The sequence below is a fragment of the Rhagoletis zephyria genome, unplaced genomic scaffold, assembly GCF_001687245.7.
Source record: "Rhagoletis zephyria isolate East Lansing unplaced genomic scaffold, Rhagoletis_zephyria_1.1 Rzeph_scaffold_08979, whole genome shotgun sequence".
NCBI lineage: Eukaryota > Metazoa > Arthropoda > Insecta > Diptera > Tephritidae > Rhagoletis > Rhagoletis zephyria.
The window spans coordinates 13,624-25,430 of NW_016166058.1; positions in this window are offsets into that span (position 1 = coordinate 13,624).

The following is an 11,807-nucleotide window of genomic DNA, read 5'->3' on the forward strand; positions in this document are numbered from 1 at the left end:
TTTATTTCTCTTTGAAACAACGATTAAAGTTAGTGCAGGTTCTTTGCCTAAGAGAATCCCTATGTAGATTTTAAAATTGTTAATTTTTGTCGCGAAGAAAGAGTCTGACGAATTCGGGATTCGCTTAGTTTGCTGACAAACAAAATTTAAGCATTTTTACTAGGGCAACAGCCGGCTTAGCAAGCGTTTTTGTTATTCCTCTTAGATGCAATATTTGATGTTAGGTATGAATGTGGTATAAATGAATGTGTGCGTAGCTACTTTTCTGTGTGTGTGTGTGTGCTTTTTAAGAGGGATGCACTAAATTGTGAAAATGAAATTTCAAAGAGTTCGACTAAATATTTATGAGTTTCAATAATTTAATTTCTCTTTTAAACAATAATAAAGGGAGTGTTTTCTTTTAGCTCTGAATTGTAAGCGAACAAAGTTGATTTTGTTTTGGAGATAATTTTGTATAATCTATAATATATGTTAATCTTATTTAAGTAGAGTGTTTCTAGAGTGTTCGCTTGAATACATATTTAATTTGGATGGCTTAACATTTGTGCTACGGTAAAGATCAATAACCTACACCCTTTCGTATAAAAATGGGAATATGTATATTTTTTCTTTGCCAACAGCGTCGTCATAGCTATTAGCGCGTCTTTTTTTATATACATATTTGTGTTTGTGTTTGTTTATTTGATTTTCTAATGATTTTTCCCAACATCTTTGTTGTTGGCATACTTGTATATTTGCCCTTCTTTGACTTTTTTCTTCTACCAATTTACCAGTCAATATGATTTGTTGTGGGTGTCTGCTTGTTTGACATTTTGACTCTTACTCGCTTGAACTTTGTTTACAAGGCCAGCAAGCAAGCAAGCGATTACAGACAGACAGACGTGCAAGCCATTTAATGGCTTTTGCAAATGTTAGTTAAGGCGGAAAGAAATAAAAGACGGCCAAGAATACAGTCTCCCCAACCCTCGTTCAGCAGTTCTTTCAACTCTTCTTGCGACACAGCTGACTACTCTTTTTTTTTTGCATACCCATCTCGTTAGTGGCGTGCCGTTGAGTGATTAAATTTATTTTTAATTTTTTGTGTAAAAATGGTGCAGCGCCGCCGCCAAAAAGCAAAGAACATGTCATGAAATTAAAGGTGCTAATTACAAAATTTGAAGCTTTTAAAATTCATACCCATCAGCCTCATAACTCGTGCAACTTCAAGTGTTGCGCGTCCATTAGTAGTTAAGTGTTTGCCGTGTTAACGAGTAGCACTATCAGGCGCATTTTGTGTTAATGTCTTAATAATAGCGATGTTAACAAGCGAAACGTTTAAGAAAAAAGCAACAGAGGCTGGGGATCTGAGCGAGAAGTATGGAGTGGACCATACCGTAAAGAGCAAACAATGCGAGCAAACTATGTAATTATTTTGTTATTTTCAGCATTTTTGCTTTTTTTATTTGTAGCCAAATTCACCTGAAATATTTAGAGCTTTTTAATTTTTTAATATTTTTCACAACTTCAACAAAGCAAAGTTTACCACAAAAGCACCGTTCAACCTAAAATATGCCGATATGTTTCAAAACGGCCTGAAAAGTCGCCAAAAATCTCAAATAAAAATCCCGAAAAGCCTCTAAAAGTTCGCTAATAATTGAACAACAAATTATCTCAAACGGCGTCTAAAAAAAATTCCTGATAAGTCGAAAAGTCCTACGAAAAGTTAAGGCATAAATTCACCATTGATCTTAAAGCACTCTAGGGAACACGAAAAAACTTCCGAAAATTCCCGAGGAATACATCTAAAAGACCCGAAAAGTAGAAAAAAAACTCGAAAATTTCTGAGAAAACTTTATATAAGTACGTATGTATATATTTACCGTTGTTCCTTAAATATCCTGAAAAGTTCCGAAACAGCCTGGAAAGTTTCGAAAAAATCGCGAAGGTTACGTAAAATTCCCGAAAAGATCGCGAATAAAACAAAAAAATTGCCGAAGGCCCAATAAAAAGTTTTCGTGAAAAGCCCCGATACCGAAAAATATCGGAACGTCTTGAAAAGTCCTAAGGCAAGCTTCGAAACGGCCTGAAAAAGTGAATATTTCGCATATTCTGAAAAGTCCTTAAGTTTGCTAATAATAAAAAAAAAAAAATAAATCCAAAGTGGCTTCGAAAATAATACCCAAAAAGTCTTGGAAAGCCACACAAAATTTCCAAAACTCCTACGACAATTAAAGGCCTAAATTCACCATTGATCATGAAGCAGCTTCGAAGCCGAAAAATATCTTAAAAAATTAATTGCGAAAAATATAAAAAACAAGAACAATACCTAAAAGTCCCCAAAAAAGCAAACAAAAGAGTCCTGATTTCTAAGACAACTTTATATATGTTTAAACTTAGCCTTGTTCATGGAACATCCTGAAAAGTCCCGAAGGGTTCCGTAAAACTCTCCAAAGAGTCGCGACAGAATTAAAAAATAAGTTACAGAAGGTCAAAAAAAAGTTTCTACTACCGCTTGTCAGAAAGCAGAGCGGACACAAGGAGCTGCCCTGATTGGAATCAGTGAGACACTTAGGAGCCCTCACACTCTGACTCTTAACGTCAAGCTTAACTGCTGCAGGAAGAGCTGCGGTCATATAAAGGGGCAACGGGTGCTTAACTGATCCATCATCTCGACACTCTAACATTATTGGATGCTTCGTCTCTATCCATTATAACATGGAACACTGTGTGTCTAGACCGACACCAATTAGCTCTTTCTCCACTCAAATTATTTCTAAGGATGAGTGCATCGTAGGCAGTGGTTGGAAGAACTTCTATATGTATGGGTCCAAGCTTCACGGAAGAGTCGTTGGCGAGGTGTTTTGCGATGAACTTTGCATCAAATTTCAATTTAGGCTTCCAGACCACTGCAGGGTTTTCCAGATAGAGAGCAGTTCAATGCCCAACGTCGACAAAGGAGGTATGTAGCAGTGTGCAGTAAATGCCTTGGGATCACTTACGCTGCGCTCAAAGCTACTAGTTGCGAAATGGCATATATCTCTCTCGGTTGCCTCTGATTTTCCCCAGGCTTACATATATTGGTACCAGATCATAATGATATTGTAGAAATTTTTAAGCTGACCGGGAAAGGTATCGTAGAGTCGAATTGAGTCGATTCGAAGCATCTGGACTACTAATGGACCTCGTATCAGCTCAGAAAAACCTTACTGCAAGGTCGTTCCTGCCGAACGTAGACCCCTCGGTTCATATAATAGCTCACAAAAATGAAGCTTCCAATTCTGGTATATGCATTTGATGGGATTTTGCCTGATTGGAAATAATGCGGTGAGACCATATATCACATTGGCTCGTGTAGCGGCTACACAACCCCGCTTAGATCGGCTAGTCCTCAGTCGTTGTCGTTAATAGTGACAGAGGCTTTACTTAAGTGGGGTTTAGTGGGCAAGCGAAGAGTTGTATCTAGTCGTGGGTTGTCTCTCCACATGTCGGGCACTCGTTGGATACGTCTGTATCTAATCTGCTCAGGTACGAGCTTAATCTGTTGTAGTAGCCAGAGCGAAGTTTTGCTATTGGTTGCTTTATGAACCTCTTATGATGTACCTTGGCTCCACTAAAAACAAGTGTCGGTGACACCCTACTAGGAATTACTTGCAGAGAGTTGCGTTATGCTCCCTAACCGGGAACATTTGAGCCTCTTCGTGTAGATGATGTTGTGGAGACATCAGAAGGTATCCAGTCGCTGTCCGGAGTGCCGTGTTTTGGCATGTCTATAGCGTCGTATGTTGCCAGCAATGTTTTTTGTCTTTGCCACAGGTGCGTTGAGAAGGAGAGCAGACTATCGAAAGTTACTTTGAGAATTTTCGAATTATTCACCGTAGTCTAACCGCTTTCGTCCAGGTGGTAAAAAAGTTTGCCGAGGATTTTTTCTTGCAGTGAAGAAGCGAGAAAGTTCGGAGAGGTAACCGTTTACTTTCGAGTCATCAATTCTATTCCCAGACACCATTATCGAGTAGTCGTCAGCAGTCTGGTATCTGAGGGAGCTTTGAGATGAAATAGTTTAATTTTCCTTGGCTTGCTTGTTTTGTCTCTAAAAGTTACTGGTGAGTGTCGACCACTCAGATAATTCTCCGACCACCGTTTAAGTCCCTGTGGGAGAGAGGAAACCTCAATGTCTTCTAATAGCGTTGAAAGGCTGTCGAGCTGATAGACGCGTCAATTCCGCCATGCCTGAATTTCTTCGCTTATTTATCCATACCAACAGCTTAACTACATAGGTTCACAGAAAATGAGCCTTGGTTTCCTTTTCTTCAGCAGCCATCATACAACTTCCTTTGCCTATTCAACATATGTACCTACATATACATGTATGTAGGTTTTGTAGGAGTTGATAATATCGACGCCTCCAAACCATACCATGCTAAGTCTCCTTAGACTTAGTCAGACTTAGCATAGTATGGTTAGGTGGCGTCGATATATAGTCGTATTTATGCCACGCGCGCTGCTCGCCTGGCAATCGGTTTGAATTGGTTTGAGTTTGATTTGTTTGACCCACAAAAAAGAGCAGTTTGGAGCGATAAAGCGGAGCGACAGAAAATCTTTCCTGTTGTCACTACTCATCTGCGAAAAGGCAACAGTCAAACAATTACGGCTTTAAGCGACGCCATACCGCCATAGCAGAGCAACTTCAAACCGAATAAACTGAAATTTGCGCGCCCACTTTTTCTACTACACACACACACACATCCTTCCGTTGCTGTTTGCATATCCTTTCCTGCCCTTGCTAGTTAGCAATGTGGCAAACTGAGTTCGAAGGTTTGTCGGTTGCTTGGATGGCTGTTCGGCTGGTTGCTTCCTAGTCGCGTTCATACCACTTTTGCTTGGTTGCTTGCTTGGTTGGCTAGTTGGTTGCTGGTTCGCTCCAATCTGCTGGCATGCGTTGCTTCGTTTTTGTCTGCATTGTTAGTCTGCTTTTAGGCGCTTTGCAGTTACATTTCGGCTGTTGTGCGGTGTAGATGTGACAATGTGAGGTTGGCGCCAAATGGAAAAAGTTACAAAAAAAAACAAAAAAATATCACACCGCGGCTACGATTACTTATTATTTTAAGCTGCCTTTTAACCGTTAAAGTGGAAATGTATGTATATGCGTGTTTGATACGCATACAGCTTGCATTTACTAAGTGCGGTACCAATTTGAGGAATTATATCTATCCGCGCGCTTTTTAGAAAAAGTTTGCCAAAACGTTTTTGAAAATTTTTAATAAAAACTTTAACTTAAGTGGTTTAAAGGTCGCTTGTCTCCCACAAAATACTTAAATAAATAAAATAAAAAATTACAGTAAGAAATATATTCCGGATTTATCACTTTTTTCAATTATTTTCGCCAACCATCGCGTGTTTTATAACTCTCTTCCTGCGATTTGTTTTAAATTTAGCACCTTTGTTCGCCGCGGCGTTTCGTGCCTTTTAATAAATGCAATATTTATTCATGCAATCCTCGTAAGCTCGACGTGTCCTATACTTTACATTTTACTACTTCGAATTTTGTGGTGCGAGCTGTGTTTCGCGCATTCCTTTGCTAAGCTTAGTGTTGTGTGCGTCTTAATTTTTATTCTTTTTGACTTGGCAAAAATATAAAATATGCAGCTATATCAATGATATTGTTGTTGTAGTTGCTGCTACTGTTGCTAGTGTTATTGCAAGTGCTTTCATTGGCAAAGCAATTCAGCGTTTTCCACGTTGACTACTCTTCGCTGGCTCTAGTCGACTTTATTTATGATTTATACAAATTTTGGCGAAGCCACAGGGAAATTATAGCATACATTAAGGCGCTCAGTTCGAAAAATTATCAAAAATGTATGTGCATTGAATTTTGACATAAAATTATGGTTTAAGTATTACATTTAATACGAAACGGAGTATCCGACTCATTTTATCAGTGCTGTCATCAAATTTCGGCATAGATTTTTGTTTTTCCAACAAACGTAAATTTAAGTTTAAATTATCCGAATTAACTAAGATTTTTTGGATGCCCAATCAAAACATGTATGTACATGTAAAGAATTAAACATTAAAATTCCGTCCTCAAATTTCCGAATTATCCATATTATCTGCCTACCTCAAATGTGTCCAGAAAAAATTTTTGTTATCCGAACTATCCTGGATGCTTTAGAAGAACTCTCCGTACCAATTTTGACATTGACAAGAAAAATATAAACATATGTGCGTTATACAAATCGTCCGACTTATTTTAACATTCTCTTGAAAAATTTTCAGCACTGATTTCTACATTATGAGTAAAAGTAATTCTGAATTTGCCATATTTAACTTATCCAAGATGGTCGTTTCTGATTTTATTTTTTATAAAAAAAAAATAAAGTCGCGTTTGATTTATTTAAGCACCTCGAACTGTCAGACTTTATTCAGGAGTATCCTAAAACATTTACAGTAAAAATAAAACCAAATCTGAATTATCCAGTCCTTCAAAATTCTCAGCCTGTTTGAATAGTTGTCAGAGCATATAGTGTTCAGCAGTGATTTAAAAATTATAACCAAAAATAAAACTCAATTTGATTTATCCGACTTATCCAAGATGCTCTAAAAGAACATCCGCAACAGATTTCATCATTTATGATAAAAATTAAGTTCTGCTTGAATTATCTGAATTATAAAAAATATCAGAATTTATTCAACAGTGTCCTCAAAAATTGCCCAGCACTAATTGCAACGTTATGAACTTAAATCAAGCTGAATTCGGGTTATCAAACTTATCCAAATTGCTGTGAACGAAGTTTCAGGCTGCGTTTCTTTATACATTCCGGATAATCCCATTTCACAGCCGGAATAAACAGAATGCGTTTGAAATATACGTCAACATATCATCAGGAACGTTCTAAAGAATAAATAAACAAAAAAGTTTATTCCAAACGTTCAGAATGAATAAAGAAATGCAGCCTCAATACTTATTTCCACATCAACAGCAAAAATAAAACCATATTTGAACTTTTCGAACTATGCAGTCCTTAAAATTCTCTGCTTGTTTGAATAGTTTTAACAGCAATGAATTTTCTGCAGGAATTTTGAAATTGTAAGCACAAATAATGGTCAATTGCTTTTATCCAACTTATCCAAGATGCTTTAAAAGAACATTCGCAACAGCTTTCATCATTTTCAATAAAAAATAAGCCTTGCCTGAATTATCCCAATTATCCGAACAATTTGACTTGCTTCAACAGCACAAATTGTAAAAGTATGAATGAAATTAAAGCGCTATAAAGCTTATCCAACATGCTATAAAAGAACATAATTTACTGATTTTGATCTTTCTAATTAAGACACATCTATGTCCGAATTATACAAATTATCCGACTAGGTTTGCCAGTGCCATACAAAACTCCGGTACTTATTTAAGCATTACGAATAAAGTATAACAGATTTGGCTTTATGCGAGTTACCTTTTATTTAAAATTATAAACAGGTTTAGATTTTTATTAAAAAAAAAAATTATCAAATTTTTGCTGAAATAAGTTTAAATGAGCCTTATGCTAGAATGGCTGAAGAGAAAGTGCTAAAATGCCAAAAATCTTAATGCAGGAAATATTATTAGCCGATGATAACAATCTTCTAAAACATTTTTTATATTGAAATAATGGAGCATATGTGTTATCCGGATTATCCAAATTTATTTTTATATTTTTTTTTATATTTTAAATCCCGGTTACAAAGAAAATTACACTTGACACTTACTCAACCAAAAAAGTATGAAATAAAGTAGGTTTAACCGCTTAGAAACTCAGCAGCTATGCGTGTTCCCGCAGAACGGGAATTGACCTCAGCATGCCTAACCTGTTCCAGGCCGGTGAAAGTGATGCGGAAATACACCTTCTTGCTAACTCGTTTGCTTTCTCATTTCCTGGTATATTACAGTCTCCCGGTATCCATACCAAGTACAAAGCGAACTGCTCCGCTCTCTCATGTACCGTATCCGAATTTATAGTGACGAAATCAGACCTGTTAAATTTCGAGTACAATTCCTACTCAATACAATTACTTCATAAAGTATTTGTAATGAATTAGTAATCGTTTTTCAGCTGAAATGCAATTACAACTCGAGTACAAGTACTTGTAATTGAATAGTACTTGGAATTACCATCAATTCCCAAAAGTAATTGAAAGGTGTTGAAAGTAGTTGAAAACGTAGTTGAAGTACTTTTTCCAATTACTTTCAAGTACTTGATACCATTTTTATTTATTTCAAATATTTTTGTATTTTTATATATTTAATTTCATTTTACATACATATATAAATATATTTCAATTATTTTGCTTATTTCATAAATAAATAGATAATTTAATTTTTTAATCTAGTTATTTAATTCCAAGTACTATTCAATTACAAGTACTTGTACTCGAGTAGTAATTGATAAAAGGTAATTGTACTTGAAAATAATGGATTACATTACATTAAACCCAAAGCATTTAAATTACTACTCATTACAATTAGTAATCATTACTTAACAGGTCTGGACGAAATCAAGTGCCCTAATAGCCGCTTTACTCTCTGAGTAGATATAGATATACATTTTATATTTGTTGTGACCGCTATGTGACGTAGACTGTCAGCACCTTCTTGTATAGCCTGTCCTCGACTTTCCTGTTTTAGCTCCACTAGGAAGTAAGGCGTTCTTAGCCCGCAAAACGAATGTACTATGGTTTTTGGACCGTTTTGGTCTTTTCCACCTACGGCTTCGATTATGATGGAATTTGCTCCGGCATCCACCATCTCGAACAACTTTTCCTCGGTAAATTACCGTAACATATGGTCCACACCTAGCGATGATGTTGATGAAGCCACCAGTCAGGTCGTCCATCGGATCAACCTGTTCGGTCTAATCCTCCATCTCCACGTCGCTACACATTTACTCTAATCGAGTCGAAAACGTAGCTGATAACTTCAGAGAGCTCCGTTCGCGACTGGGCTATTTAGGGGCCCCAGCCTGGCCGATCCTCGGTACGGTAGTACATCTAACGCTTTGATCCAGCTCCTGAAGATATCTCTTTAGGCCATGATCATGAGCTATTTATATATAACCAACTGATTTCTGATCTTAGCTGGACACTATTCTGACATCGTACAGAACCTTACAGAGTGGCTATTTCCAGCCGGTACACCCCTGGAGGGTTCAACCGGAGAATTTTTTGCCAACCACACACATTTTGCTATAAAACTCTATAGTTTTATTCCATATTACTCGAAAAATAAAGCATCCTTTTTATCTGGCTTACCGAAGCTACCAAATATTTTCTGCTAAGATCTTCGAGTATTTGTTTTAATGAAAGTCTATGTTAGAAATAAACTTTATTATCCACACTTTGCAGCTTTTGCGAATTGTTAAGAATTTCTTTAAAATTCTTTGCTTATGCTCTGTAAATAATCATGCCAAATTTTTTGTGGTTTAGTTAGTAGGTATTTTGCTTATAATATTACTTTAACCTTTTGTTCTCGCTCCCTCAATGCAAGCATTTATAAATAACAATGCGGCCTGAAATAAAATTTTCTGCTTTAACACCTTCGCAAGTATTTACATACAGTGACTCAAACAAATGGCCGTGTTGATTTTTTCAAATATTCCTAATGTTTTTCGACCAAATTTTGTTTGTTATTTTTATATAAAAATATCGTCTAAGCTTTAACCAAAACCATAAAATCACACTTTCAAAATTTACAAAAAAATTTTCTTCAAATATTCGTAATGTTTTTCGAGCTATGCTTTTGTTTTTTTTTTATATAAAAATATCGTCTAAGCTTTAACCGTGTAAATCACAGTTTCGAAATTTACACAAAATTTAGGAAAATTCAACAAATTTTCATATAAATTTCCACTTTTTATTCTGAATTTTTAGGCAATTTTTCGGTATGCAGTTTTATAGCCCATACAATTTTAGTCTAGTGAAGCGCAAGTTTTAAACGGATAAAAACTCGTGTTGATTTTTGAGAATTTTTTTTTGGTGACGGATTTTTGCACCTTTTTCATATAAGTATGAATTTCTTATGCAATAAAACGCGGAAGACCGGCAGCAACAAAATTTCAAAATATTCACGCCATTAGCGCACACAAGGGGTGGGTTTTGGGGTTCAAACCCCCCCTAAAGCTAATAACCTGAAATACAAACTGTATCCTAAAGCCAGCTCTAAAGAAAAAGAAATTTTTTTTATTATAAAGCACTTTGCTTTTGCTGTAAATTTTCTTGAAGAAATAAATATACGAGCATTTTTTTCTTGAGAGATGCAAATTGATTTAAGAAATTTTGATAGAAGAAAATTCCTATTCCATTTCTTGTGCGCCATTTTATATGAATTTTTCGTTTTTTTTTTGAGAGCTCTTAAAAGTTTAACTGCGATTCACTTACTGAGCATAAAAGAGTTAACAACTGATATGATATGATAACAAGGATTCGAAGATTTAATTTGCCCACTTCGAATTCGTACCACCCAAAATTGCCTACATAACAAAAATTCAAGTTCATTTAATTTTCTCGGTAATCGAAATATTAAAAAAATGCGGCAATCGTAAAAAATCACCATCTCATTCGAAAACCAGAAACCAGATATCGAGGAAAATGAACATTAAAACTCTTTTTTTTTTTTAATTTTTTTATTACTTTTGCAAGTTGAGCGCATCTTGTGTTTATAGAACTTTATATTAAACAAGTAATTTCAAATTACGGGAAGACCCTTGAGGTACCATCTTTCCGATAAAAAAAAAGAATTATTGAAATCGGTTCACGTGGTCCAAAGTTATGCGTTAGCTTACTATTCCGACGAATTGATAACCTACCCCTTTTTCGAAGTCGGTTACAAATGTTTGAGTTTTTTGCTAATTTATGTAAATAAATGCAATTTATGAAACTGCAAAAAGTTTATTTATTTATTACATACTGTACATAAAACTTGCATAAATGTACTTTAATGATCATTTTATCTGAAGCGAATTTTCGGAAGTATAAACCCCTCCCAAAATATATTCCTGGGTGCGCCCCTGATTCACGCAAGTTTTTGTAAATTGCGCTTGTTATATTAAAAAACTCGAAAAAGTAGCCTCAAAAAAAAAAATTCTCAAAAATCAACGCGATTTTTTTGCCGTTTCAAACTTGCACTTCATTAGACTAAAATGGGCTATAAAACTGCATACCCAATAATTTTCTAAAAATTCAGAATAAATAGTTGAAATTTTGATGAAAATTTGTTGAATTTTCCTAAATTGTGTATAAAGTTTGAAACTGTAATTTACACAGTTTTGGTTAAAGCTTAGACGATATTTTATATATAAATAACAAAAAAAAACTTTGCTGGAAAAATATTACGAATATTAAAAAAAACACGTGGTCATTTGTTTGAGGCACTGTATATAAATACTTGCTCCATACTGTTGCTGGCTCAACAATACTACAAAAAGCGATCAAAAGCCCACTCCAGGCTACTGGTATTGCTTGGAACGAAACAAAACTTAAAATTTAATGTCGACACTAACCAGGCATACAAATGCTATGTAGCTTATGGAGCACCACCACTTACTTAACTGGACTTAGCCATAAATTGTTTGTGAAGTGTAGTGAACTTTATTCATACCAAAATGACGCTTTAAAAAAACTTTGCATACTTTGCGGCTGGCGCCATAGCTCTGGTACGCGCTCAGCTTCATAGTTGTTCGTTTATTCATTCGAACTATGTACATATGTACTTACAATGGACGTCGTACATAGTACTTGCAAGTGTTTTGCTGTTGGGGGTGCTGCATTAATTAACTGCATTGCGGTAAATTGTAAATTTT